Source organism: Rhinopithecus roxellana, chromosome 3 (genome assembly GCF_007565055.1).
Source record: "Rhinopithecus roxellana isolate Shanxi Qingling chromosome 3, ASM756505v1, whole genome shotgun sequence".
NCBI lineage: Eukaryota > Metazoa > Chordata > Mammalia > Primates > Cercopithecidae > Rhinopithecus > Rhinopithecus roxellana.
Genome location: NC_044551.1, coordinates 161905273 through 161921539, shown reverse-complemented (window position 1 = coordinate 161921539; position 16267 = coordinate 161905273). Strand labels below are relative to the sequence as shown.

At 37.5% G+C, this 16267-nt stretch overlaps 1 pseudogene across 1 annotated transcript; it reads right to left on the bottom strand.

The window, feature by feature from the left end:
• Positions 1–14129: 14129 nt before the first annotated feature.
• LOC104672963 lies at positions 14130–15594 on the bottom strand (annotated as a pseudogene). The gene has a single exon (XR_749464.2). The product of XR_749464.2 is annotated as a 26S proteasome non-ATPase regulatory subunit 10 pseudogene (transcript).
• Between the last annotated feature and the right edge of the window lie 673 nt (positions 15595–16267).

The window sequence follows — 16267 nt, the reverse complement described above, 5'->3', positions numbered from 1 at the left end:
TCTTAAAATGATTGCTTGACACCATTGCAGTGTATGTCCGTTAGTTGAATATCTGTTAGTTTTATTTTTATGCATTTCACAGCCTTTCATCTGAGGAAGAGTTTTTTTTTTTACCAATTTCTTAGTAATCTGCCTGGTACACAAAGCTCAGATGAAGCTTACTCATGCTCAAATTTAGGCACATGATCCAGGCCTAATAGAGTATTCCTTTCACTGCAGTGCAGGGATTGGCTTGGGGATGGAAAGAAGATCCAAGTTGGAACAATTCAATTTTTCTCCAAGACACTGAACAAAGTTAGTGGGGGAGACTTTCTTCTGGGAGATTTTGAGTATAAAGTTGATGTGAGCTGGAGCTCCTGCAACCTTTGTTCCTATCAGCAGGGGAAAAAAGTAGAGTTAAAGGAAAGAAAGAAAAATAATTATGATGATGGTGTTTGAATCATTTAGACTTAGCCAAGCCTATATCTCACTTCCCAGGATGAGAGTAGACACATCCCATTATTTATTTTTTTTACATTATTTTAAATTCAATTACAATTACTTGAAAGCAAAATAATTCTAACTAACACAGGAATATTCAAATAAATTGTCCCAATAGTGCCACTTTTTTTTTTTTCTAATAAACAATTGTATCTCTGAAGAAAATCGTTGTAGTAAATGGGAAATCTAACCAGTTATTAAGACAAAGAAGAACAATTGTCAAAAATAAGTTGTATAACAATCTATAACTCTATGCCTTTGCCTTAACTCCTGCAAGTCCTCATTGATGAAATCTTTTTTCCCCCCAAGCCTGCTACTTCTTTCTCCCTCCACTGCCACTCCTATGACTCAATTCATCACCTTCCCTCACTCCACACCAACAGCAACCTCCAACTGGACTCTTGTCCTCTAATCCCTTCACACTTGGTCCTCTGCCCAAGAGCAGGAGGATCTTGCTTAAAGAGTCTCATATCAATCCTTTACTTGAATCACATGTCATTGTCTCCTATTATTCTCAGAAGAAAGTCCAAATTCCTCAGCTTAATTGACAAGGCTCTCCTTTCTGTCCATTGTTTCTCTTTCAACTCCCACTTGCCTTCCTTCCTTCAGCCATATTGACTTTAAAAATCAATTTTCTCAGTGCATCATACTCTTCTTCATTCTAGGATTTTGCATAGTCTGTCTCAATTACTCTTTAAAGTGGCTCCTTCTCCTTTGGGGTGAGTTGAATAATGCCTCCCCAAAATTCATGTGCATCTGGAACCTCAGAGTATAGCCTTATTTGGAAATAAGGTCTCGGCAGAAGTAATTAAAGTAGAGATAGAGATTATATTGGATGAAGATGGGCATTAAATCCAATGACAGTGTCCTTATAGGAGACAGAAAGGGTCGTAGAGAGACACAGAGAAAAAGGTAATGTGAAGATGGAGTCAGAGACTAGAGTGATGCATCTGCAAGCCAAGCAACCCCAAGCAAGGAGTACCTACAACCCACAGAAGCTGGGAAAAAGGCATGGAACAACCTTTCCTCAGAGGCTCCAAAAGAAACAATCTGTGTACACATTGATTTTGGATTTCTGGCATCCTGAACTCTCAGCATACTGTTGTTTTAAGCCACCCTATTTGTGTGACTTTGTTACGGCAACCATAGCAAAGTAAAACAACTTTCTTCAGGTATCACTATCTATGGTGATACGTTCAATACCATTAGATTAAATCAAGGGTCCCTTGATGTGTTGCCATAGAATCCTCTACTTTTTCCACCTCAGTACAAGTTTTCTGTTTGCTTATCCTCTGGTAGGCTATACCACGTGGGGCTCTCTCTTCCCCTTTTTTGTGCCTAGGACCCATCAAGGTGCCCAGTAATGAACATGTTTCCATAGCATGCTTTCATTGATTTTGTATATCATAGAAAATATTTCATTCTTTGGTACCTAGTAAAGTGGCTGAGATATAACAAATGCTTCTTTACTCAGTAATGGTTTCTGTCCGTTGATTTGTGTTGTTAGATTTAGTACAACCTATTGACTGTGGTTCCCACAAATCCTGGTCCTTACTAAGCAGTGGAGAGCTCACGCAGAGGGGGTTCTATTTGTAGAGCCCTTAAAAATTCCACAATTCTCTCTTATGCAGAGCCACAGGTGACTGTGCAAAAACCCTCTGAAGAATGTTTAGGTAAGCAGGTGTACTTATCTCCAATTTACAGGGGCAGGGGATGGGAGCCAAATCTTACACCTAGGAAATGACCATAGAACTGAGAAGTTCTAATTCTGAATCCATCATTCCTGCCACTGAATCCTAAGACCCTTATTAATATTGGGACAAAAACATTCTAACATTTTTTTTTCTTTTATTTATTTATTTAGTTAGTTATTTTTATTATACTTTAAGTTCTAGGGTACATGTGCATAACGTGCAGGTTTGTTACATATGTATACTTGTGCCATGTTGGTGTGCTGCACCCATCAACTCGTCACCACCCAGCAATTCATCATTTATATCAGGTATAACTCCCAATGCAATCCCTCCCCCCTCCCCCCTGCCCGTGATAGGCCCCCGTGTGTGATGTTCCCCTTCCTGAGTCCAAGTGATCTCATTTTTCAGTTCCCACCTACGAGTGAGCACATGCGGTGTTTGGTTTTCTGTTCTTGTGATAGTTTGCTAAGAATGATGTTTTCCAGCTGCATCCATGTCCCTACAAAGGACACAAACTCATTCTTTTTTATGGCATGGAATACTATGCAGCCACAAATTTTTTTGATAGGGAGTTTCATTCTTGTTGCCCAAGCTGGAGTGCAGCGGCGCCATCTCGGTTCATTGCAACCTCTGCCTCCTGGGTTCAAGCGAGTCTCCTGCCTCAGCCTCCCAAGTAGTTGGAATTATAGGCATGCACCATCATGCCCAGCTAGTTTTTTTTTTTTTTCCTGCTATTTTTAGTAGAGACGGGGTTTCACCATGTTGGCCAGGGTGATCTTGAGCTCCTAACCTCAGGTGATCCACCTGCCTTGACCTCTCAAAGTGTTGGGATTACAGGCATGAGCCACTGCACCCGGCTACAAAATTCTTTTAGTGATCCTTGTGATAGGTAAAGATAAGGCTGTTGGGAGAATTTTAGCAAGATGACAGGGGGTGTAGGTCAGTGGGATTCTAAAGGCATAAATCCCAGGGAAATGTCAAGTAGCAGCACACAGCTATGGATTTTGAATGAGCTCTTATTAGTCTTTTTGGCCCTTTCTGAATGTGTTCTACCTCATTAGAAATATATTATGGAGCCAGCAAACTGGTAGATGATATGAAAACTAAATGGACAAAGAGGTGGAGGAAAGACTGGAGAGTGCATACTTGTGCTAAATAAAACGAGGGAATGCAATTGTGCATTATGATGAATAAGTAGTCTACAAAAGCCATGGGGTTGGTAGATGCTGAGGGCAAGAGCAATTGAGAGTGAAAAGCAGAGCACTCTGGGAATGGAGAGGCAGTCAAAATTAGCAACATGTTCTTGCTTTCAAAATTTCCACTTGAGAGGCATTTGGAGGGGCTAGTCAGGCCTTGGATTACCAGATTTCTTGGGGTTAAATAATAATGTTTGCTCTCTTTGTGTGTGGATGCTGATAGAATAAGAACGTTTTTTGTATTAGTAAGAAAAAATACGTAGAATGTGTTGAAACAGTATCTGCTCTTTGGGGATGGAAAAACACAAGACAGTGTGTATGTTAAGTAGTTCGAAGCAGGAGGCGCAGAGGAGTCTCCACACATTTTTACGCTGGGTGGCACACTGTCTGACTAAATGCATCGGCTTTGCAGTTAGACTGACTTAGCACAAATCTTGAATCTATTACTATTTCACTATTTCACTTGTATAGTCTTGGACAAGTTACTCCACTTCTCTGGGTCTCAGAATTCTCATCTATAAAATGAGTACAAATGATATACATAATTCGTAGGTAAGAGTAAAGGGAATTATGATGTAAATGACGTCCCCCGGCGATGGGGGTCCGCCAGCCCCCATTCTACACACACGCTATACTGTGTGTAGAATAGCGCACAGCACACAATAAGCACTCAATACATATACACCCTTAGTTTTAATATCTATTTTATGTGGACTCAGCCATAAAAGTACAAAAGTGAGAGAGTAATACACATTAAGAGTTAAATGCTCAGACTGTTGGGACAGGTAGACCCTTCCCCTCATTGACAGCTCACTACTGGGGAGTGATTTAACTTCTATAAGCTTAATTTCCGCTTTGGCAAGATAGGATAAGATGACAATAGAACCTTTCTCATAGGTTGTTGTGTCATATGAAGCACTTGCTTGATTTCCTGGCACATAGTACAAGGTCTACAAATAGCAGCTGTTATTATTACAGAGTTGGAATTAGGCATTGGCTGTGAAACCAGAATGCTTTAGTAAAATATAACGTGTTAAGCAGTGAAGCTTTTTATTCCATGGGCCTCCAAAAGAATAAGCTGATTTAATTCAGCCCTTTAAAGAAAAACAAACAAAAAACAAAACCAACCAACCAAACAGCGGCAGCAACAATAAAGCAAAGAAACAATCTTGCTGAAAGAAGGCATTGCATTTTTTATTGCAAGGTTAAACATACTTTCCCTTTCTCTCTCTCTCTCTCTCTCTCTCTCTCTCTCTCTCTCTCTCTCTCTCTCTCTCTCTCTCTCTCTCTCTGTGTGTGTGTCTCTGCGTACCAAAATGATAGCAAGTGTTTTTTTTTTTTTTTTTTTAATCAGACTTTATTTGGGGATGGCACCAAAAATGAGATAGCACAAACTCCTTTATGTACCTTCAAGGTATTATCTTTGACCAAGAGGACTTTTGATCTGTGGAGTCAGTTTGATAAATATAATTAATTGGAAAACTTTAAAAGTATGAGGGTAAGAAGATTACTAAAATATTTCACACTTTTCGGCTTTCCGTTGTATCTAAAATCATAAATTCAATTTAGAACATCTAATGACTGAGGTACAATCACTAAGGCAAAAAGTTGTTGACAAAGACACCCTTTGAGGTGGCTTAAAATCTATGCTAAGAGGCAGGGATGAGGAAAGATAACGAGTGCTTCAATACACATGAGTGTGTGTGGGAAGGGGGGTTGAGGAGCTAAAGATTTTTCTCTGTTTAATTCTTACCACAAGGCTCTGAGGTATGTAATATGGTTGTGATTTAAGTCCAGATATTTTTGTTAAAGTAGGCTACGACTTAAATCCCAGCACTACCACCTTCTAGTTGCATAAACCTGAGCATCATAAGCCTCCATATTATCACTTACAAATTGGGGCTAATAACTCAGTTTTCCTGGTTTCTTGCCAGAATTATGTAAAACAATAAATGTAAAGATGCTTGCACAATACCTGGCACAGAGTAGTTGGCCCACAAAAGAAACTTATTATTCTTGTTGTTATCAATTTTTATAGAATAGAAAATTATGGCTTTAAGAGAAGGCAAAAGCTGTCTAAAACTTGAAATCTTAACTGATGGAGAATTTGGCAAGATGATATAAAATCCATGTTATTCATAGGCGCTACCAAGTTTCTCAATTCTCCCTCCACAAGCCACACTTTGGAATCTCAAGAGCTCACTCACCCACTTCCTCATGCTGTCACACTTAACATTCTCCTTCCCAATAAGAACTGCAAGAATTACTGCCACATGTGTAATATTTACCATGTGGAAGCTTTTGTGTTAAAAAAAAAAAAAAAACAAAAATCCTCTAGTGGCTTAATAGACTGAAGCAGGTTGACAGAAGGGTCAGGATTGATAGTGGAGAAAGGCTGTGCTTTATACGATCACTCCAAATCCCATGTTACCCTGTACTCAGCAGACAGACAGGAAAATAAAAGAGATTGGAGATTTTGGGGGAGATTCTAATGGGCCAGGTCTCAAAATGATATCCACTTTCTCTTCCTTCTACTGTCTAGATCTCAGTCCCATGACAAAACTTAACTGCAAGGAAGTATGGGCAATGTGGTGTTTAGCTGGCTACCCCAGCAAAAGGCTGGGGTGAACAAGTTACTAGTGTCTGCAACAACAGCCGACCTCCCCCTACCCATCACTATTCACACACGGAGACACACACTCTTATAGAGAACTGGCCTAAAGGAGGTGATATGAAAATCTTGGCCATAACATTAATTAAGAAAACAACAAAATCAATCTAATATTTATTTTTCATGTGAGCATCAGCTACTGATGCAGTAGCTGAGACGCAGTAGATGAAATATATACATCAATTACAAACAGGAATGGCTTGTATCCATCAATTATGTTTCTAGGTACTTATCTGAAGTAAATAAGTGGAAAACACACAAAGATATATGTAAAAGATGCTCATTACAGCATTATTGGGATATGGAAACCATAGATTAAAATGTACACCAATAGAGGAATGATTATGTAAATTGTGCATTTCTACAGTGCAGCACTCTGTAGCCTTTAAATGTAAAAAAGCTTTTTCACATACACTTGTATGACAAATTGCCAAATACCAAATATACTACATTCTATGCAATTATCTGAGTCACTGTGTGCTGCCTGCACTATGTGAAGTCTATGCTGTGAAGCTGAACAGCACAGCAACCCTGCAAATATCTATAGCTATCTTTATATTTATGTCTCTATATGGAGACTCCTCCTGTTCCTATCCAGTAGATACTTCTTATAAACTTAGGGAGCGAATAGAATCACATCTTTTTAATTTTACCAGATTAATCCTGAAGTTCCCATATACCTTAATTGCAGAAAATTCAGCATCTCCTTCATGATGCCCTTCTAACCCTCTGAGAAGTTCAAGAAAATGGAAGGTGTGAGGAGAAGCAATGGATCAGTTTGGCTTCCACTCTTGGTGGGGCGAGGGAGTAAACCACAGTACGCTGTCTCCCAGTAGAGTCACTGGCACCTAGTGTGACAGATGGTGTTGGTCTTCTGCCACTTTGGCATCCTGCATAGCCCACCACCATGAAGCCCTGGAACTGTACTGTCTTTCTTCACACGGGGTCCCCCTGAGTAATGGCCAGCTTTCCTCTAAATTCTCAAAGCAGAAATTGTTGGATTACATTGTCACTTAATAAAGGTATCACTCACTAATTCCTCTGAGGGAACATTCTCTCAATGACTCTCAGGCAGTTTTGCTTTTTAAGAAAGACTCTTTAAGAGATTTCAAGGCGTACTCACATGAGTCCTTCCAGAAGGATGAGAAAGAAGAAATTCCATCAATAATTATGGATTACTGTACCTCTGACACTACAAAATAAGTGATACAAATTTTATAAATGTAAAATGAATATATAAGAACTTATAGAAAATATTTCTTTTTCTTCATATAAATGTGTCTATGTGCATATAAAGTTTTATATGTGACCTACATTCAATTTATAAAATCTACATAGATATGTATGAAAAGAGAGAGGGATGTCTAGAAGGAAGGTCCCAAAATAGTATCAGTTGTCTGTAATAGAGATGTTTTGCTCATTTAACTTGTTTATTTATAAATATATTATTTATTTTGAATATATAACTCATAATATATAATATATATATTTGAATATATAATTCATAAAATCCCACTCTTTGCGTTTCTATGTGCTATATAATGCCTTAATTCAGGATGATGTGTAGGTGTGATTGCATGTGTATGTATTCATATTTAGTAAATTGTTTAAATTTGTTTTTGCTGTCCTAGGTGAAAAGTCTTAGGAAACAAATTATTAAGAGTTGTTTGTTAGTGCTTAAAATTCATGCAAATTGGGCCTCTGGAAGGATCTGGGTGAAATGTAATTAGTTACATTCTTCTCTAAGCAATTTTAATTCTAAGATACCTTCTTTTCCTCAGTGACAGCCATGTATCTGTTCATTAGGCATCTTTCTATTCCTCTCTCCTTCATTGGAAAGGGTTGGCAGTCAGTGTTGGTGGCATTACCATTATGTCTTTGGGAATGATTTCACTTGTTCCTAATTCTATAAACAGTGTCTAATCATAATGGCTAAAGGCTTGCAGGTGACGTATTTGCAAGTACATGACCCCAGAGAAATAGAAGATCTGGGTTAGAGGTAGAGGTTAGGTTAGAACCTCTAGAGACAAGTGTATTATAGTTCCACTGTCCCTTATAGAACCTTCACATAGTAGGTTCTCTATGAGTATTTGCCAAACTGAAATGACCTGAATTATTTTATTGATTATAAATTAACCTGCTTCTTTTAGGGCCTGGGGTATCTCACAGTTTTCTCTTTCCAAGTAAATTTTCAAAATATTTCAAACAGAAAATTAAGGCCAACACCAAGAATATTTGTCACTGTTTAATGTACCTGAAGCAACAAACATAAAAGGTTTCCTGTTGGTTCTAGATTAAAAAAGAAAATCCTTCCTTAGCAAGCAGTCCACGGCGAGCTGTGAAGGAATGAGAATGCTATTTGGTGGAAGGCTCCAGTGACGTGGAAGGATGTTTCAGTGGCTGTGTTCAATAGATTTTGCTTGACTACCTCTCCCACATGGGAGAGTTGCCCTTAAAGTGCATTTTTTTTGTTATCAAAGCTAGAAGCAGTGTGGCTGAAGTGAGACTCAGATTTCAAACCCCTCTACTTTGAACATGAAGGGTCCCTGGGTGACCTGGCTTCTGACCGAAGGTTTAGGGTATCCTAAGCCTTCCTTTGAGTCCAGGCTGAGGCAGATAGGGCTGATTTGCCGAGATCCTCACCTCATTTCCTGAAGTTTCGATTCAGCTCATTGTGGGCTGGGACAAACGTTCCCTTTTCCACCATCCCCTGACTGTGAGCTGATGCTGACTTGAGTCCTCTGCTGGCTTAAGCACATTTTTAAAAATTAAAAACAAGCTTTGATCCCTAATACAAAATTGCACAGTAAGTCCTCGCTTAACAGTACCAATAGATTCTTGGAAACAGTAACTTTAAGTGAAATGACATGTAACAAACCATTTTTTTCTCAACAATGTTATAATGCTAAACAAAATGATGTTATTTTGAAGACCTGCTGTATATAACTTCATTTCATCACTTAACTGCTGACATTGAAAACTTACATCAAGTAACTTCTTTGTCAAAAAGTTAAAAGATAATATAATTAAAAGATTGAAAATAAAAAATACACTCTCATCACACACACACACACACTCACGCTTGTTTTTGTGTGCATGCTGCACAGTAGAATTTGATGTACAGGTGCTCCGAAACTTATGATGGGGTTATATCCTGACAAACTTGTAGTGTGTTAAAAATATTACAGCTGGAAAGTGCTTTTAATACATCTAGCCTACAGAGCATCATAGCTTAGCCTAGCCTACCTTCAATGTGCCCAGAATACCTACTTTAGCCTACAGTTGGGCAAAACCATCTGGTAACACAGTACTAAAGAGTATGGGTTGCTTATCCTCCTGATCATGTGGCTGATTAGGAGCTGTGTCTCCCTGCCTCTGCCTAGAACTGTGAGAGAGTAACATTCTGCATATCCCTAGTCTGGAAAAAGACCAAAATTCAAAATTTGAAATGTGGCTTCTGTAGAATGCATATTTCTTTCACACTTTCATAAAGTCAAAAAATTTTAAGTTGAGCCATTATAAATTGAGGATCATCCATATTACTATGTTGTTAATATGTTAATATTTTAGATGCATAAATATAAATATATTATTTATCTTCAATATTTATTATCAGCTATTGATGCTAAAATACTGTACTGCAACCATTTCTGCTCATCCTTCATTTTGTTGGTATTTAGTTTGCTTTAAAACTAATCAGAATTCGTGGCTGAAAAGAACGCAAGGAAGAATTTCAGCTGAAGAAATTTGAGGGTGGCTAGACAGATATTTGGGTGTGAAGGGAAATCTCATTTATTCTTGTAGGCACCAGCTCTTTTCAAGATACTTTTTTTTTATCTCCACCTAATTAGTTAGCACAAGTTTCAGGAAGATTCTATAAAGATATTCTCAACTTCTTAAAACTCTGTTTTGAAAGACATACTCTTATCTCTGTATCTCTAACATTTAAAAATAATAACTGACACACATGCACACACTATTTGGGATCAAAAGCCCAACTTACATCACTGTTTTGGGTAAATTCCTCCTCCACTTATAAGGAAAAATATCTCATTTGTAAGAATTCGTGTGGCTTTGGAAAAATTTCACCATGTCTTATGGGAAACAATTTTTCTATTAGCCTAAGATTTCAAAACCTCAAAAGTTTTAATCCTTGTTTCCTAAAAAATATCTTAGGAAAACAACTGTAATGTGTCTGAAAGTCAAAAGATTCGGTGAAGTCCTCTTAGAGAACTCAGAAAGCATTATTAATTTGATTTTTGGGAGGAGTACAGTAGAGGAAGGCACATATCACAGATTTTTGACAAGGCTTTGTCAGTTTTCATCTGTGTACATATATTATAAAAAGCACCTTCCCCCATTGCTTGTTTTTGTCAGGTTTGTCAAAGATCAGATGGTTGTAGATGTGTGGTGTTATTTCTGAGGACTCTGTTCTGTTCCATTGGTCTATGTATCTATTTTGGTACCAGTACCATCCTGTTTGGTTACTGGAGCCTTGTAGTATAATTTGAAGTCAGGTAGCGTGATGCCTCCAGCTTTGTTCTTTTTGCTTAGGATTGCCTTGGCTATATAGGCTCTTTTATGGTTCCATATGAAATTTAAAGTAGTTCTTTCTAATTTTGTGAAGAAAGTCAGTGGTACCTTGATGGGGATAGCATTGAATGTATAAATTACTGTGGAGAGTATGGCCATTTTCACGACATTGTTTCTTCCTATCCTTGAGCATGGAATGTTGTTCCATTTGTTTGTATCTTCTCTTATTTATTTGAGAAGTGGTTTGTAGTTCTCCTTGAAGAAGTCCTTCACATCCCTTGTAAGTTGTATTCCTAAGTATTTTATTCTCATTGTAGCAATTGTGAATGGGAGCTCACTCATGATTTGGCTCTCTGTTATTGGTGTATAGGAATGCTTGTGATTTTTGCACATGAATTTTGTATCCTGAGACTTTGCTGAAGTTGTTGATCAGCTTAAGGGGATTTTGGGCTGAGACTAGGGGGTTTTCTAAATATACAATCACGACATCTGCAAACAGAGACAATGTGACTTCCTCTCCTCCTTTTGAATACACTTTATTTCTTTCTCTTGCCTGATTGCCCTGGCTAGAACTTCCCACACTATGTTGAATAAGAGTGGTGAGAGATTCTTGTCTTATGCTGGTTTTCAAAGGGAATGCTTCCAGCTTTTTCCCATTCATTATGATATTGAGGGTGGGTTTGTCATAAACAGCTCTAATTATTTTGAGATACATTCCATCAATACCTAGTTTATTGAGAGTTTTTAGCATGAAGGGGTGTTGAATTTTATCAAAGGCCTTTTCTGCATCTATTGAGATAATCTTGTGGTTTTTGTCATTGGTTCTGTTTATGTGATGGATTGCATTTATTGTTTTGCATATGTTGAATGAGCCTTGCATCCCAGGGATGAAACCAACTTGATCGTGGTGGATAAGCTTTTTGATGTTCTGCTGGATTCCCTATTTAATAAATGGTTTTGGGAAAACTGGCTAGCCATATGCAGAAAACTGAAACTGAACCCCTTAATTATACTTTATGCAAAAATTAACTCAAGATGGATTAAAGACTTAAATGTAAGTCCTAAAACCGTAAAAATCCTAAAAGAAAACCTAGGCAATACCATTCAGGACATAGGCATGGGCAAAGACTTCATGACTAAAACACCAAAAGCAATGGCAACAAAAGCCAAAATTGACAAATGGGATCTAATTAACTAAAGAACTTCCACACAGCAAAAGAAACTATCATCAGAGTTCTTGAGACAGAGTCTTGCTCTGTTGCCCAGGCTGGAGTGCAGTGGCACAATCTCACTCACAGAAAGCTCTACCTTCCGGGTTCACACCATTATCCTGCCTCAACCTCCTGAGTAGCTGGTACTATAGGGGCCTGCCACCACACCTGGCTAATTTTTTTTGTGTTTTTTTAGTAGAGATGGGGTTTCACCATATTAGCCAGGATGGTCTCGATCTCCTGACCTTATGAGCCAGCTGCCTCGGCCTCCAAAAGTGCTGGGATTACAGGCATGAACCACTGCACCTGGCCAAAAATTTTTGTAGTCTATCCATCTGACAAAGGGCTGATATCCAGGACCTACAAGGAACTTAAACAAATTTACAAGAAACAACCCCAGCAAAAAGTGGGTGAAGGATATGAACAGACAATTTTCAAAAGAAGATATTTATGCAGCCAACAAACACATGAAAAAAAGCTCATCATCACTGATCATTAGAGAAATCCAATTCAAAACCACAATGGGATACCATCTCACACCAATTAGAATGACAATCATTAAAAAGTTAGGAAACAACAGTTGCTGGAGAGGATGTGAGAAATAGGAATGCTTTTATACTCTTGGTGGGAGTGTAAATTTGTTAAACCATTGTGGAATACAGTGTGGCAATTCCTCAAGGATCGAGAACTAGAAATACCATTTTATTCAGCAACCCTATTACTGGGTATATACCCAAAGGATTATAAATCATTCTACTATAAAGACACATGCACATGTATGCTTGTTGGACACTATTCACAATAGCAAAGATTTGGAAGCAACCCAAATGCCCATCAATGATAGACTGGATAAAGAAAATATGGCACATATACACTATAGACTACTATGCAGCCATAAAAAAAGAATGAGTTCGTGTCCTTTGCAGGGACATGGATAAGGCTGCAACCAACACAGGAACAGAAAACCAAACACCACATGTTTTCACTCATAAATGGGAGCTGAACAATGAGAACACATGGACACAGGGAGGGGAACATCACACACTGGACCCTGTCAGGAATGGGGCAAGGGGAGGGATAGCATTAGGAGAAATACCTAATGTAGGTGATGGGTTGATGGGTTCAGCAAACCGCAGTGGCACATGTATACCTGTGTAACAACCCTGCACGTTCTGCACATGTATCCCTAGAACTTAAGGTATAATAATACAAAAAAAAAAAAAATTAAAAAGCACCTTATTTGCCTTTTTATGCTTCTGATTTAGGATGTTAATGATACTTAGTGTGACCGTACCAGTTGTGTTTTCTGTATTATTTTCTTTTGAATTTTGTGAAATAAATTCTCTAACTGAATGAGAACAAGAAAAGCAACAGCCCTCTCTGATTTTTCTCCAGAGAGACACCTAGTTTCAAATTCAAGCAGAACAGATGGTTCAGAGCCCTTGATGGTCACTGCCTATGCACTTTCTTTTAATGACTACTGTAAGTAAATGTCAAAATGTCTTGTTCATTCAGAGATTAAAATGGTTCTGCATAGTCAGGAGGCAGCCTGACTTCATAACTAAAACACCAAAAGCCTTATTCTTCTTGGTAGAAGGATGTTTGTTCTCCAAAGGCCTGAGCTTAACTCTTGGGTATACGAATCCATAGTTACGGGATCTTAGGCTAGTCCTTCCACCCCTCTTAAATTGGATTTCCTTATCTGTAAAGAACCCAGCACAGTACTTCTCTGAATGTGTAGAAAGTGATAAGAATCAGATAAAATAATGAATTAAAATAAAAACATAGTGTATCAAAATGTATGGGTTTATGTTAAAGCAGAAATCACTATTAGAAAAAGCTGACAAAATTAATGGTCTAAGCATTTATCTTAAGGATATTGAAAAAGATAAGAAAATATAAGACAAATTAATAGAAGAAAACAGCATAAGAATCAGAACAAAAACCATTGAAATAGAAAACCAACAAAATAGAGATTATGAGAACCTAAAACTAATTCATTAAAAAGAGTAATAATATTGTCAAACCTCTAGGTAGGTCAATCAAGCAAAAACAAAGAAAGCAGAAATTAACCACATCAGTAATAAATGAAGGGGCAGCTTTAGATCCTCCAGCCATTAAATGTTTAACAAGGGAATATAATAAATTTATGAGGATAAATTTGTCAATATAAATTTGTCACACAAAATCATATAACTAAACAATTGCAATATTAATATAAGAAGAACTTTAAAATATGGGCAGTTCTATAAATGGTTTTTAAAACCACTTAATCTGTATTAAGTGAATTGTCTTGATACATGAATGTGTTGGTTTATTTCTATTTTTTTTGTTTTGTTTTGTTTTTAGAAGACTCTTTCAACATTTTATTTTTTAGTTTCTGAAATACAGATCAAAATACATTTTTGCTACATGTCATTTTAACAAGCTTGACATTCTTTTCAATACAGGATGACTCAAAATAGGTACTTTAAAACTTCCTTTAAAGAAAACCATACATTTTATTTCAGAGTAAACAACCCATCAAAAACAAATACATAGGTATATGGGCTATTGTTTTTCATTATTTTAGAGCACACCATTCAACTTAAAATTTGGTCCACTAAAATATGTAAATATACCTCCTATCACAAAAATAAATTAAACTTCATGGTTGAAAAAAAAACCAGAGATGTTTGGCGTAGGCTGAGTGAGCTTGAAAAGCAAGTTAGGATGTTTTAACTGTATGGAGGAACATTACAGAATCCACACAGAAACATGTGGCAGAACAACTGGCTTGTTGCTATTGGAGCTGTTCTGTTTCACAGAGGGATATAAGGTACGTGGGAGGGTGCTGAAGACTCACAACAGCCACAGAATTAGTTACTCAAAATTAACCAGAATTCAATATAGAAGAATATATGACAACAGGAGAACAATCTCAACAGTTATTTGATGCCTGGAAAACAAGCTGTAAGCTTCGAACTAGTAACTCAGCAGGAACAAGAGTCAACATGTTTATAAGACTTTGAAGGTGAGAAAACTTCATCATTCATAGATGATGTCTCGTGCACAAATACATTAGTTTGCAGAACACTGGGAACAGCAACACAACGTACAAAGTAAGAATAAATCCAAGCTGTTTAACCTTCCACCATGCTCTTGAGTATTAAACCCAGGCCGCCTTTGGCCACTTGCAGGGGTGTCTTTTCTTCTTTATTCTCAATGTAAATACTTGCTCCTTGGGACACCAGCAGTTTTGCTTCTTCCACTCTCTCCTCATCACAGGCTAAGTGTAGAGGAGTGTTACCCTCAGTGTCTTGGATGTTTGTGGATGCTTTGTAGTACAGAAGGATATGAATCATCTTCAAGTTACCCTTGGCTGCTGCCCCGTGCCTTGCTGTAGCCTCATAATGGTCCTTAGCATCTGGATTAGCCCCGCCTTCTAGTAACATGACAGAGATCTCATGCCTGTTTTTGGAAGCTGCATAATGTAGGGGAGTACAGCCATTTTGATTGACAGCATTCACTTGAGCACCTTTTCCCAGAAGGGCTTTTACAATCTCATCCCGGCCAGCAGAAGCCGCAATATGAAGAGGAGACCAACCTGCATCGTCTTTATTATTCACTGGCACTCCAAGTTGCAACAAAATTCAACAATTTCTGTATGTCCAGCTGAGCATGCCCAGTGCAATGCAGTTCTCCTGTTCTGGTCAGTTCTAGTAGCCAGGGATTTATCGGCCAGAATACTCTCCTTCAACTCTTCCAGCTTCCCGCTGTAGGCCAGGTTGCAGACCATTAGGTTAGACACACACCCCTCCATTTCGCTATCCCAGTTTATTTCTGAACTCTTAATTCTGTTCCATGAATCTATGTATCTATTTTTATACCAATAACATGCCTTGGTTACTGTTTCTTTGTAGTAAGTTTTGAAATAGGGAAGTGTGAATCCTACTTTGTTCTTCTTTTTCAAGAATGTTTTAGCTATTTAAGGTTTTCTGCTGTTTCACATGAATTTAAGAATAGGCTATCCCACTACAGTAAAAAATAAAATAAAAAGTTGTTAATTTTTTATAGGGATTGTATTGAATCTGTAGGTCATTTTTTTGGTAACATTGACATCTTAACAATATTGTCTTCCTACCCATGAACATGGAATGTCTTTTCAGTTAGTAAAGTCTTCTTTAATTTCTTTCATCATTGTTTTCTAGTTTTTAATGTACAAGAATTATACTTCTTTTGTCAAATATATCCCTAAGTACTGTATTGTTTATGATGCTATTGTAAAAAGTATTATTTTATTAAATTCATTTTTATTGTTCATTGCTAATATATAGAAGTAAAACTAATTTCTTTATATTGATGAGGAATGGTGAATTTATTACTTCTAATAGTTGTGCATGTGTATGTATGCATGCATGATGATGCATTAGAATTTTCTAGGTATAAGCTCATGTAATCTGCACATAATCTACACAGAGATAGTTTTATTTTTTTCTTTCA